Source organism: Canis lupus, chromosome 3 (assembly GCF_003254725.2).
Source record: "Canis lupus dingo isolate Sandy chromosome 3, ASM325472v2, whole genome shotgun sequence".
Lineage (NCBI taxonomy): Eukaryota > Metazoa > Chordata > Mammalia > Carnivora > Canidae > Canis > Canis lupus.
The window spans coordinates 72,874,792-72,888,928 of NC_064245.1; the positions used below are offsets into that span (position 1 = coordinate 72,874,792).

Sequence of the window (14,137 nt, forward strand, 5' to 3'; positions counted from 1 at the left end):
AATGTTATTCCTAAAAATAAATACCAAAACAATGTGTTATTCATCTTAATGACCAGGAACACTATGGCTTTGGTATGAAACCTTGAAGAACTGTGTTACACATTTTTTGTGAGGACAGCTACAAAATTGCTTTTCTATACTTTCTTCTCCCAACTCAACTAAACACACAGGGGGGCCTCTGGTAGTCCTGGTTTTTCTGATGTTCCTTTGTGGCTCCAATGTGTTTCTAACATGTAAAAGGAAAAGAGATGAATAGAAGCTACAGTTCCTAGTAAAAATTTTAAATGAACTATTAAAATGTAATACAAAATATGCAAAATAGCACATAAGATCACACCTAATCTGAATTTGGTAAATTAGCATTACTGCCAATAAGCAATAGTGTGGAATTTAAAGCAATTCTAATAGATTTCCAAAGCCATGGCACATCTCTTGGTGAATTGACATCATCATCACAAAAATCTTTCAAATTCCTTGAGTATACTATATGCCAGAAAGAAATCTCAAGTGTTAAAGTCAACAAAACTAAGTCCTTGCCCACTTAGAGCTTACATTCTAGTGAGAAAAACTAAAAACTAAGATTTCATCATAAAAGCGCTAAATACATTGTTACTTAACCTGTTTAAACTAACATGTGACCTCAAGAAAGTTAATTAACAACTATGAAACTCAGTTTCATCCTCTATCAACTGGGGATTATCATAGTACTTACTATATACAGTTCCTGGGGGACTTTAACGAATACAGTATATAAAACAGTATAGAATAAATGCTGAATGTATAGTGGTCATTTAACATTGGAATATGTTGACTTTTGACAATGATGTAGGAGCAGAAAACTTCCACCTAAAGCAAATATTGGTTGTTGTTGTTTTTTAAGGAGCCCTTGTCACATTATTCTCACGTGTATTTATTCTGTAAAATTTATTCTAAAACAAAATTTCAATCTAAATTTCAGATAGACAAATATAACTCTGAATTACCCCTAACATTACAGAACATTCTCACATTCTCATATGCTATAAAGAAACTATTGGTTTGTTTCCCAGTCAAATCACAAGAACCAAAATTTAGGAGCACTGTTTATCAGTATCATGCAAATAAATGTGAAATTCAATTCTCCCTAAAATTTGCTGAAAATGCAGATGAAAAGGTTTAATAGTTGCCATTGTTTTCCCCGAATTTAATATGAATGACTTATTTTCCCCTACTAAGGCCCCTCAGGGCCTTATAAGAAAGATTCCCTTATAGGATTTCCCTTTTAAGAAAGATTTCCACCTTCCAAGCAGTTATTAAAAAAAAAAAAAAAATTCTGAAGGTTAGGGCATGTCACAAATCCAAAACAGGCTGACATGGAAACAGAGTAGAAGGAAACTGAAGCCATGGGGAACATTTACGATACTCACTAAATACAAGTTCTAGATCGGTTCTAACAGATAGCTAATATGAGCCACAAAATTTTCTACTAATCACACTAAAAAGAATAACATGCAATCAAAATAAAATTTCCTGAGATATTTTCATTTTGTAAAAAGCTCACGTCTTGGGGACCCCTGGGTGGCGCAGCAGTTTAGCGCCTGCCTTTGGCCCAGGGTGAGATCCTGGAACCTGGGATCGAATCCCACATCGGGCTCCCAGTGCATGGAGCCTGCTTCTCCCTCTGCCTTTGTCTCTGCCTCTCTCTCTCTCTCTCTCTCTGTGACTATCATAAATAAATAAAAATAAAAAAATAAAAAAATAAAAATAAAAAAAAACACTGTGCTCATTACATCTATTAAAAAAAAAAGCTCACGTCTTCAAAATTCAGTGTTTAATTTACAAATCATATTCACATTTCGATTTGGATTACCCACATTACATGTGTTCAAAAGCCACATGTGATATTCAAATTCACAGATATAGAAAGTAAATTATTGGCTGTTAAGAAAGGAGAGGGAAGGGAGAGATGGGAAGGATCTGCTAATGGGCATGAGAATTATTTTAGGGGAGATGAAATGTTCTGAAATTACATAGTGGTAAGAGTTGCACAACTTTGTGTGTGAATATACTAATGACTGCTGAATTGTACATTCTAAAAAATCAAGAACAATTTTTTAAAACTTGAAAAAAAAAATCACATGTGGCTAGTGGCTACAGTATTGGACAAGTACAGCTATAGAGAACCAGGAAATGACAGCCTTTCCAATTAAAACAGTCTGTCATGGGATCCCTGGGTGGCGCAGTGGTTTGGCACCTGCCTTTGGCCCAGGGCGCGATCCTGGAGACGCGGGATCGAATCCCACGTCGGGCTCCCGGTGCATGGAGCCTGCTTCTCCCTCTGCCTATGTCTCTGCCTCTCTCTCTCTCTCTCTCTCTCTCTCTCTCTCTGTGACTATCATAAATAAATAAAAATTAAAAAAAAAACAAAAAAAAAACTGTCATTAAAATTTTATTTTTTGGACTTCTGTCCTCATACTTCAGACAATATGTAATTTGGAATAATTAAAGTTCTGAACATATTAATTCCATGAATATTTACTGAGTACTCATACTATTCACAAGGTTGTAGCATTTAATAGAATGCTACAAACAAAAATAAAGGAGTTTATTTCTGGTTTCCAATCCAGCATGTAAAAACTTAGAAATCATCACTCCCATCCACAAAAGAAAGAAGCTAAACACACTGGAAATCATCTCTTCTAAAATCCATCAGAGAATTGAAGCCACAGGACAAAATGCTGCCCCCAAATCATGGATACACAATGGGCAGAAAATAAAACTCAAACTTACCAGGGCAAAAGCTCACAAGTATGAAGCATTACCCAGGCAGGAAAGCCTAAACTGTAATTGACAAACTGCTGGAGGCACAGTCTGGATGAATTTGAGACTGAAAAACTCTCAAGGGGCCTTCCTGCTTTTGTTCAGTTTTTACCTCCAGGATCCCTACTGGTTCTCACAGTGAAAATCAGAAGAAAATGCCCTCATGCTCCTAGCAGGGGGAAGGTAAAGAAGCCATTTTGAAATAAACCTAGAGTTTTCTGATTTCCAAGGCCTGTCCTCAAGAGAAACTTCCAACAGGGGTCTTAACGTATCTAACCAACCTGAGGGAAGAGAAGTACCCTATTCCAAACCCCTCTAGTCTTCCAGTATTATATGAGGGGGAGGGAGAATGAGAAGTACTTTTGAAGCTTAGGGGTGTAGACTCCCTAAAACACTAAGACCCAATTACAGGACTACAGAATGCTTCCCCTCCTCAAACCACCACTTCAATAGGCCTCCTGTGTAATAACAGGGGATTACAACTCAAAGAACCACATGTCTCAGGCCTGACTTAAGATGTCTCTAAGGAGCCTCAGAGGCAACAGGGAAGACAAAAACAAGAGCATCAGAGATTTTGGATTCTGATATATACAGCAAACAGTAAACAGAGACTAATCCTCCCTGGACAGATAGACATAAAGTCTCACACCAAAGGCCTATTTATTTACTTCAGTTCCTTTTACCCATGACATCATGTATGGCTTTGGCTTTCAAAAGAAAAAAAAAAAATTAAGGCATACTAAAAAACAAAACCACAGAAAAAGACTCAGAAGGTAGAAATGCTAGAATTAGACTAAAAATTTAAACTACGGTTAATATGCTAAGTGCCATTAAGGAAAAAGCTGACAACATCCAAATCAAATGGGTAATGTTAGCAGAGAGATGGTAACTCCAAGAAGGAATTAAAATAATATGCTAGATAATTTTAAAAAATATGGTAACAGAAATTAGAAATGCCTTTGATGGGCTTATTAGTAAGTGAACACAAACAAAAAGTGAGTCCATAAGTTAGAAAAAATGTCAATAGAAACTCTAAAAACCGTAATCAAAGGAAAAACAAATGAAAAAGATAGAATAGAATCTCCAAGGGATGCCTGGGTGGCTCAGTGGCTGAGCATCTGCCTTCAGCTCAGGGCATGATCCTAGAGTCCAGGGATCGCGTCCCACATGGGGCTCCCTGCATGGAGCCTGCTTCTCTCTCTGCTTATGTCTCTGTGAGTCTCTCATGAATAAATAAATAAAATCTTAAAAAAAAAAAAAACCCACGCAATATGATACACAGATCTATCAGGATGGCTACTATCAAAAAAACTGAAAATAACAAGCGTTGACATAGATGTGGAGAGACCGGGACCTTGTGCACTACTGGTGGGAATGTAAAACAGTGCAGCCACAGTGGAAAACAGTAAGTTGTTCATCAAAAAATTGAAAACAGGGGCACCTGAGTAGCTCAGTCAGTTGAGTGTCTGCCTTTGGCTCAGGTCATGATCCCAGCATCCTGAAATCAGGCCCCACATTCGGCTTCCTGCTCAGAAGGGAGTATGTTTCTCCCTCTCCCACCACACCCCCCCCCCCCCCCGCTTATGCTCTCTTACTTTCAGTCAAATGAATAAACAAAATCTTTTTTAAAAAATGAAAATGGACTGACCATGTGATCAAGCAATTCCACTTCCAAGTGCATGCTCAAAAAGCAGGGTCTCAATCTGCACACTCATTTCATGGCAGCACTATTCAAAAAAGCCAAAGGGGCGGGGGGTGCAGCTGGGTGGGTGGCTCTCAGTTAAGCGTCTGACTCTTGATTTTGGCTCAGGTCATGATCTTAGGGTCCTGGGATCAAGCCCCACACTGTGTCCCACACTCGGCACGGAGTCTGCTTGAGGATTCCCTCTCCCTCTCCCCCACCAAAATAAATAAATCTTTTAAAAAAATCCTTAAAGTATATATCAGTGTAACAATGGAGTTTCAGAGGTGTCTGGGTGGCTCAATCGTTTAAGCATCCAATTCCTGATTTTGGCTCCGGTCACAATCTCAGGGTTGTGAGATCGACCCCACATTGGGCTCCATATTTAACAGGGAGTCTGCTTGAGATTCTTGCTCTCCCTTTCCCTCTGCCCCTCTCCCTCTCTAAAATAAATAAACAATTTTTAAAAAATGGAATATCAAAATACATAAGGCAGTAAGAACAAAACTGTAATGAGAGGGTGCCAGTCAGTTAAACGTCTGCCTTTGGCTCAGCGCATGATCTCAGAGTCCTGGGATCAAGTCTCACATCAGGCTCCAGCTCAGTGGGGAGTCTGCTTCTCCCTCTACCCATTCATTCCCTCTGCTTATGCTTTCTCATGCTTTGTCAAATAAATAAGACCTTAAAAAAAAAAACACTATAATGAGAAACAGATGAATCCACAACTATCGTCAAACTTTAACATCTCTCTACCACTATTTAATACATCCAGTAGGCAGGCATAGATGGATTGATCAACAAACACTAAATTGAATCTAATGTACATCTACAGACTACTTATGCAACAGTAGCAGAACATACACTCTTCTCAAGTTTACATAGAACATTCACTAGACCATACTCTGGGCCATAAAGCACAAATTCAAAAGAACAAGAATCATAGAAAGTATACTTTTAGGCCACAATGGAATTATGTTGGAAATCAGGGACACCTGGCTGGCTCAAACGGTAGAGCATGCAACTCTTGATCTCAGGTTTGTGAGCTCAAACCCCACACTGGTTGTAGAAATTACTTAAAAATAAAATATTTTAAAAATAAGTAAAAATAAAATACATATCGGGGCACCTGGGTGGCTCAGTGGTTGAGCATCTGCTTTTGGCTCAGGTCATGATCCCAGGGTTCTGGGATTGAGTCCCACATCAGGCTCCTCGCAGGGAGTCTGCTTCTCCCTCTGCCTATTATCTCTGCCTCTCATGAATAAACAAAATCTTAAAAAAAAAAAAAAAAAAAAAAAAAAAAACTAGAAATCAATGATGCAAAGAGAACTAGAAAACCTCAAAACACTTGGAGATTAAACAACACGCTTCTAAATAACACATTTGTCAGAGAAGACATCTTAATAGAAACTTAAAAATATTCTGAACTAAATGAAACAAAAAGACAACTTATCAAAATCTACAGGATGTGATAAGAATAGTACTTTGAGGGAGATTCACATTGAATGCATATCAGAAAAAAGTCAAAATTAATAATCTAAGATTCCACCTATGAAACCAGAAACGGAACAAATTATAAACAAAGTAAAAGGAAAATAATTTAAAAGATGGAGCAATGAAAATGAGAAAAGTTAAACTGAATTCAATTAAACTGAAAATAAGAAATAGAAAAGCCAACTAAACCAAAAATTGGTTCTTTGAAATAATCAACTAAATTGATAAACCTCTAGACAGACTAAGAAAAAAGAGAGAAAACACAAATTACTAAATACCACAAATGAGAGACCCATCTCCACTAATCCCACAGACATTAAAAGGACAAGGTAATATTGCAAACAACACTATGCTCACAAATCTGATAATCTAAGAAGTGAACGGATTCCTTAATAGACACCATCTGCCAAAACTGAAGACAGACTATCTGAAGAGACTAAATAGGATTATATGTATTAAGGAAATTGAATCAATAATGAATAACTTTGGGGCACCTGGGTGGCTCAGTGGATGAGCATCTGCCTTCTGCTTAGGGCGTGATCCCAGAGTCCCGGGATGGAGTCCCACATCAGGCTCTCTGCATGGAGCCTGCTTCTCCTCCCTCTTTCTATGATTCTGCCTCTCTCTCTGTGTGTCTCTCATGAATAAATAAATAAAATCTTAAAAAAAAAATGAATAACTTTACAGAAGAAAAAGCACCAGCCACAGATACTGTTAATGATGAATTCTACCAAATATTTAAAGAAGAAATTATGCCAGTTCTCTACCTCTTATAATCTCTTTTGTAAGGTAGAAGCAAAGCAGGAAGTATTTCCTAACTCATTCTATGAGGCCAGTATTACCAAACACACACGACAAGTACAGACCAGGGTCTCTCATGAACATGTCCGCAAAAATCCTCAAAAAAAATTAGCAACTTTACTCCAACAATGAAGAGAATCATATGGTTACCCTTGAACAACATGAGGGTCAAGGATGCCAATACCCTGCACAGTTGGGTATCTGCATGTAGCTTTGGATGCCCCCAAAACTTAAGTATTAATAATAGCCCACTACTGACCAGACGCCTTACTAGTAACACAATCAATAAACACTTAATTTGCATGTTACATGCATTAATGCTGTATTCTTATGACAAAGTAAGCTAGACAAAAGAAAATACTAACAAGGCCAAAAGGGAGAGAAAATACATTCACACCACTGTATTATATTTGTCAAAAATGCATAAGAGAATCTGTGCAATTCAACTCTGTGTTGTTCAAGGGTCAATTGTATACCATGACAAGTGGAATTTATCCTGGGTATACATGCTGGCTCAATGTTCAAAAAATCAATTAACATAACCCAATCACATCAACAGGCTACAACAAAAACCACACAATCACATCAATAGATGCAGAAAAAGAATTTCACAAAATCCAAAACCCATGCACAAAAACACTCTACACACTAGGAATAGAATGGAACTTTCTTAACTTGATAAGTAGTATTTACAAAAAAAACCTTACAGCTAACATACTCAATGGTGAGAAACTCAAAGCTTTCTCAGTTAAGATCAGGTATAAGGCAAGGATATCCCCTCTTACCACTCCTTTTCAAAATTACACTAGTTCTAGCTACTGCAATAAGAAAACATATACAAGTTGAGGAAGAAAAAATAAAACTTTGTTTGCAAATGACACCTTTGTAGAAATCTGCAAAAACATGACAAAAGTTAATTCTAAGAATAAGCAATTACAGGAAGGTTGCAGGATACATGGTAAACATATGAAAGTCAACCATTTTCTTATATATCAGCAATGAACAATTGGAATTTAACATTAAAACACAATACTATTTAACATTAGCACCAAAAGGGCAGCCTGGGTGGTTCAGCGGTTTAAACACAATACTATTTAACTTTAGCACCAACAGGGCAGCCTGGGTGGTTCAGCGGTTTAGCACCATCTTCAGCCCAGGGCGTGATCCTGGAGACCCGGGATCAATTCCCACATCAGGCTCCCTGCACGGAGCCTGCTTCTCCTTCTGCCTTTCTCTCTCTCTCTCTCTCATGAATAAATAAAATCTTAAAAAAAAAAAAAATAGCACCAACAAGCCAACATACTGAGGTATATAAATCTAACAAAATATGTGCAAGAACTATATGAAGAAAACTTACAAAGCTCTGATGAATGATATCAAAGAACTAAAAAAATGGAGGAGTGAGCTTCAAGATTTACAGTAAAGCTACAGTAATCAAAAAATGGTATTGGCCAAAGAACAAAGGGATCCATGAAACAGAATAGACAACCCAGAAATAGACCCACATAAATATAATATAGTCAACTTGACAAAAGAACAAAGGAAATACAACAGAGCACTGTCTTTTCAACAAATATTTCTGAAACTAGATACACACATGCAAAAAAAAAAAAAAAAAAAAAAAAAAGAGAACCTAGACACAAACCTTACAACACCCTTCAGGAAAATTAACTCAAAATGGATTAGAGGGGCAGCCCCAGTGACACAGTGGTTTAGCGCCACCTTTGGCCCAGGCCTGATCCTGGAGACCCGAGATCGAGTCCCACGTTGGGCTCCCTGCTTCTCCCTCTGCCTGTGTCTCTGCCTCTCTCTCTGTGTCTCTCTCATGAATAAATAAAATCTTTAAAAAATGGATTAGAGATGTAAATGTAAAATACAGAAGTAAAAAACTAGAAAAGAGCAAAGGGGGAAAATCTAGATAAACTTGATATACCTATGACTTTTTAGATATAATACCAAGGTACAATCCGTGAAAGAAAGAAGTGGTAAGTAGGACTTCATTAAAATAAAAAACTACTCTGCAAAGGACAGTTTTGTCACAAGAATAATGAAAAAAGGGACTGTGAGAAAATATCTGCAAAAGACGTATCTGATAAAGGACTATTACTCAAAAAACACAAAGAATTCATAAAACTGAGTAAGAAAACACAATTAAAAAATGAACTTAACAGACATCTGACCAAACAAGATATATAGATTGCAAATAAGCATAGGAAAAGATGGTCCACTTCATATGCCATGGGGGAAATGCAAACTAAAACAATGAGATACTGGGGCAGCCCAGGTGGCTCGGTGGTTTAGCACCGCCTTCAGCCCAGGGCATGATCCTGGAGACAGGAGGTCAAATCCTGCATCGGGCTCCCTGCATGGAGCTTCTCCTTCTGCCTGTGTCTCTGCCTCTCTCTCTCTCTCTCTCTCTCTCTCTCTCTGTGTGTCTCTCATGAATGGATAAATAAAATCCTTAAAAAACAAACAAACAAACAAAAAACAACACTATTAGAACAGCCAAAATCTGGACCAAATGCTGGCAAGGATATGGAGCAGCAGAAACTCTCAATCAATGGTGGTGGGAGTACAAAATTATGCTGTCACTTTGGAAAACTGAGTTGTGGTTTCCTTCAGAACTAAACATACAAAAAAAAAAAAAAAAAAAAAAAAAGAACTAAACATACTCTTTACCATATGATACAACAATCATACTCCCTAATTATTTACCCAAAGGAGTTGAAAACTAACATCCACACAAAAACCTGCGCACAGATGTTTATAGCAGCTTTATTCATGATTGCCAAAACTTGGAGGCAACCAAGAGGTACTTCAGTAGATGAAGGGATAAACTGTAATATATTCAGATAACAGAATATTAAATATATATTAATTACATATGCAACAAATATATAATAAAAATAAATAGCTATGAAGCCACAAAGATACAGAGGAAACTTAAATGCTTATTGCTAAGTGAAAGAAGCCAAAATGAAAACGCTACATATTGTGAAATTCCAACTATATGCCATTCTGCAAAAGCAAAACTATGGAGACAGTAAAAAGGTCAGCAGTAGTGGTGGTGGGATGGAAACAGGATGACACAAAGAAGTTTTAGGGCAATGAAAATACACTGGGCGGGAGCGGGAGAGTGTGCCTGGTTGGCTCAGTTGGAAGAGCATGCAACTTTTGATACTGGGGTCATGAGTTCATGCCCCATGTAGGGTGTGGAGACTACTAATAAATAAACATTAAAAAAAAAGAAAGAAAAGAAAATACTCTATAAGAATTATAATGATGAACACATGTCATTACATACATTGTTTCCAGAATAAAAACCACCAAGAGTGAACCTTAAGGTATGGACTTTGGGTGATTATGATCTATCAGTGTACGTTCATATTTTAACAAATGTAACCGTATATCTTGGTGGTTTGTAGGGAATGCTGATAATGTAAGAAGCTATGCATCTGTGGGAGCAAAGGATGTCAAAAACTTGTTCTTAAGTCTTGTGATACTGCGCAAGCTTTCCTTTACAGTAACTGTCACCACACACAGAGCTGAAATACTTTTAGTGTGGTTGTACACTTGTTCAAATTTATAAAGTTCATAAACTGAAAATTCCTGTATTTACTAAATATATAAATGCATAAAAAATTATTCAAAGTTACTACTGAAAGAAAGGATTAGGACTGAGGAGAGGAAGAAAAGAGTAAGTATGGATAACTTTTACTCTGGGATGCGTGGGTGGCTGGTTAAGCAACCATCTCTTGGTTTTGGCTCAGCTTGTGATCTCTTCCACATTAGGCTCTATGCTCAGCATACAGTCCACTTAAAACTCTCTCCCTCTCTTTCCCACCATGCGTGCTCGCACTCTCCCTCTCTCTCTCTCTCTCAGTAAATAATTTAAAAAGAAAAAAAAAAGAAAACTTTTACTCTGGGCCAACCCTCTCAGGTCCCCTCCCACTTCGGGTGCTTATCACTCAATAAACTTCATGGTCCACCAAAAACAAAACAAAACAAAACAAAACAAAACAAAACAAAAACAAAAAACAACAACAACAAAAGCTTTTACTCTGTATTTCTTCTTTGAAAAAATTTTCACAGGGATGCCTGGATGGCTCAGCGGCTGAGCGTCTGCCTTGGGCTCTCAGGTCGTGATCCTGCAGTCCTGAGATCGAGTCCCACAGTGGGTTCCCCACAGGGAGACTGCTTCTCCCTCTGCCTATGTCTCTGTCTCTCTCTGTGTGTCTCTCATGAATAAATAAAATCTTTAAAAAATTACTGGATTTATTCCAAGAATTCAAGAATGATTTCTTTTCTTTCTTCTTCTTCTTCTCCTTCTTTTTTTTTTTTTTTGTCATTTCCCTTCTTTAGGAAAATAAAATTTTGTCTCAATTTCAGGTCTGTATTTGTCGGGGGTACTTGGGTGGCTCAGTGATTGAGCAACTGCCTTTGGCTCAGGACGTGATCCCGGGGTCCTGGGATTCAGTCCTGCATTGGGCTCCCTGCAGGGAGCCTGCTTCTCCCTCTGCCTCTCTCTCTCTCAAAAAAGGTCTAAGTCAAATTAAGGCATTTCCAAGTCCCTTCTTTTTTTATTTTTAATTTATTTATGATAGTCACAGAGAGAGAGAGAGACAGAGACAGAGACATAGAAAGAGGGAGAAGCAGGCTCCATGCACTGGGAGCCCGACGTGGGACTCGATCTCGGGTCTCCAGGATCGCGCCCTGGGCCAAAGGCAGGCGCTAAACTGCTGCGCCACCCAGGGATCCCCGTCCCTTTAAAAAAAAAAAAAAAAAAAAAAAAGATTTTATTTATTTATTCATGACAGACACAGATAGAGAGGCAAAGAGATAGAGGGAAAAGCAGGCTCTTTGCAGGGAGCCTGATGCAGGACTGGATCCCGGAACAGGATCACGCCCTGAGCCAAAGGCAGATGGTCAACCTCTGAGCCACCCAGGTGTCCCTCCATGTCCCTTTAAAAAAAAAATTTTTTTTGTTCATTTTTAATATTTATTGGGGCACCAATAAAAAAAACATCACTTCTACCACTTAAGACTAATTTTCCACCTAAACACTTTTATAAAATCCAACATGCAAATCCAAGTTTGCATAAATGTTATTTTAACCACAAGAATATTAAACAACAGAGACAAAGCTCAAATTACTTTTGAAGCTGTAACTTGAAGTCCCCAACCTCCAGAACTTCGTGAGAAAACTAATTTCTGTTGTTTATGCCATCTACTTTATGGTATTTTGTTATGGTAGCCCAAGTTGGCTAAGATCCACACATTCAATCATAAAAGAAGAGAAAGGAAAAAATCATTATTGCCATTGGAGGGGACTATTAAACCAAATATTTACTCTGATAGTAAGTAATTTTCATTCCAGTTGATGATGGAAAACTCTTCTTTCTAGTAGAATATTAGCTAACCAAATTTAAAGCTGGCAATTAGGAAAATCAACTTTCTACAACCCCCCAATGAAATAACTAATGCAGGCAACGATCAAATGACCTAGCATTGCTAACAGTTGAGGACAACCTGATATTATTACACATTTATTAATCACTGAATATGAAACATATACTACAAGTCTTTTTGTCAAAAACATTTATCCTGGGATCCCTGGGTGGCGCAGCGGTTTGGCGCCTGCCTTTGGCCCAGGGCGCGATCCTGGAGACCCGGGATCGATTCCCTCGTCGGGCTCCCGGTGCATGGAGCCTGCTTCTCCCTCTGCCTGTGTCTCTGCCTCTCTCTCTCTCTCTGTGACTATCATAAATAAATAAAAATTAAAAAAAAAAAAAAACATTTATCCTGAATCTAGTCAAACCTTTACACATAAACTCCTAGTTTACAAGAATTATAAAAAGCACCACCATAAAGAAATCTCCAAGATTTTCAGTGTCAAAAAGAAAAAAAAAAAAAAGGGTGCGTGTGAGAGAACCACTGTAAATTTTAAATGACTAAAAATAACATTCATATGCAATTTGTAAACCTTAAGTAGATTCTGCTCTCCCAAAAGGCTAATAAACCTGAGGAAATATGAATGTTAGATACCAAGGAATTAACATCTTCTCTGGTAGAATAGTAAAAGAATGTTATTTTTAGCAGATGCAAACTCAAGATTTTGGTAACAGCAATATTAACAATTGTAAAATCTCAGTAGTGGGAATGTAATTATACTTCAACTTTCCATTTGAAAATTTTCTTAATAAAACGTTAAGTAGGGATTCCCTGGGTGGCTCAGCGATTTAGTGCCTGCCTTCAGCCTAGGGCGTGATCCTGGAGTCCCAGGATCAAGTCCTGAATTGGGCTCCCTGCATGGAGCCTGCTTCTCCCTCTGCCTCCCTCTCTTTCTGTGTCTCTCACAAATAAATAAATCTTTTTTTTTTAAGTTAAGTAAAATTAAAATATAAAATTGGACAATTAATTTTCCTATTTCGTTCTTAAAAAAGATTGTTTTAAAGGTGAGAATATGATGAATCTGGCTGCCCCATGCAGGGCCAGTGCTAGAGTAATTTACAACAAACTTTCTGGGAAGCACTTTAGTCATAAGCATATGAAAAGTTCAGACACTATGATCCAGGATCTTTTTTCCAGGAAATCTATCTTAGAGAAATAAACTCATATAAAAATTATACAAAGATATTCCATTCAGTACACACACACATGCACATAGTGGTATAAAACAGAAACAACTTTTAAACATTCAACCAAAGAACAGTTTAGGGGTACCTGGCTGGCTCAGTCAAAAGAGCGTAAGACTCTTTTTTTTTTTTAATTTTTTTTTTAATTTTTATTTATTTATGATAGTCAGAGAGAGAAAGAGAGACAGACAGAGAAATAGGCAGAGGGAGAAGCAGGCTCCGTGCACCGGGAGCCCGATGTGGGATTCGATCCCGGGTCTCCAGGATCGCGCCCTGGGCCAAAGGCAGGCGACAAACCGCTGCGCCACCCAGGGATCCCGAGCATAAGACTCTTGATCTCAGGGTTTTGAGTTCAACCCCCACACAGAGATTGTATAAATAAGTTTTATTTAAATAAAACTTTAAAAAATATTAAATATATAAATTAAATGCTATTAATATTTAATACTACTTAATATTTAAATATTTCATTTTTAAAAAAGATTTAAGTAATCTCTATACCCAACGTGGGGCTCAAACTCATATTCCCAAGATCAAGAGTTGCCCACTTCACCAACTCAGCCAGCCAACCCTAAAGAGGAAAACATTTTAAAAGAATATTTAATGCCACATAGAAAATATAAGATGTCTCGGATGCCTTGGTGGTTCAGTCAATTAAACATCTCACTCTTGATATCAACTCTGGTCTTGATCTTATCAAGGTGGTGAGTTCAAGCCCCTCTTGGGCATA

The 14,137-nt window shown here is 37.7% G+C and overlaps 1 protein-coding gene across 3 annotated transcripts in view; it reads right to left on the bottom strand.

Annotated features, from left to right (window-relative positions):
- UBE2K (ubiquitin conjugating enzyme E2 K) overlaps positions 1-14,137 on the bottom strand; it is a 67,394-nt gene that overhangs the window by 35,975 nt on the left and 17,282 nt on the right. The window lies entirely within an intron of this gene.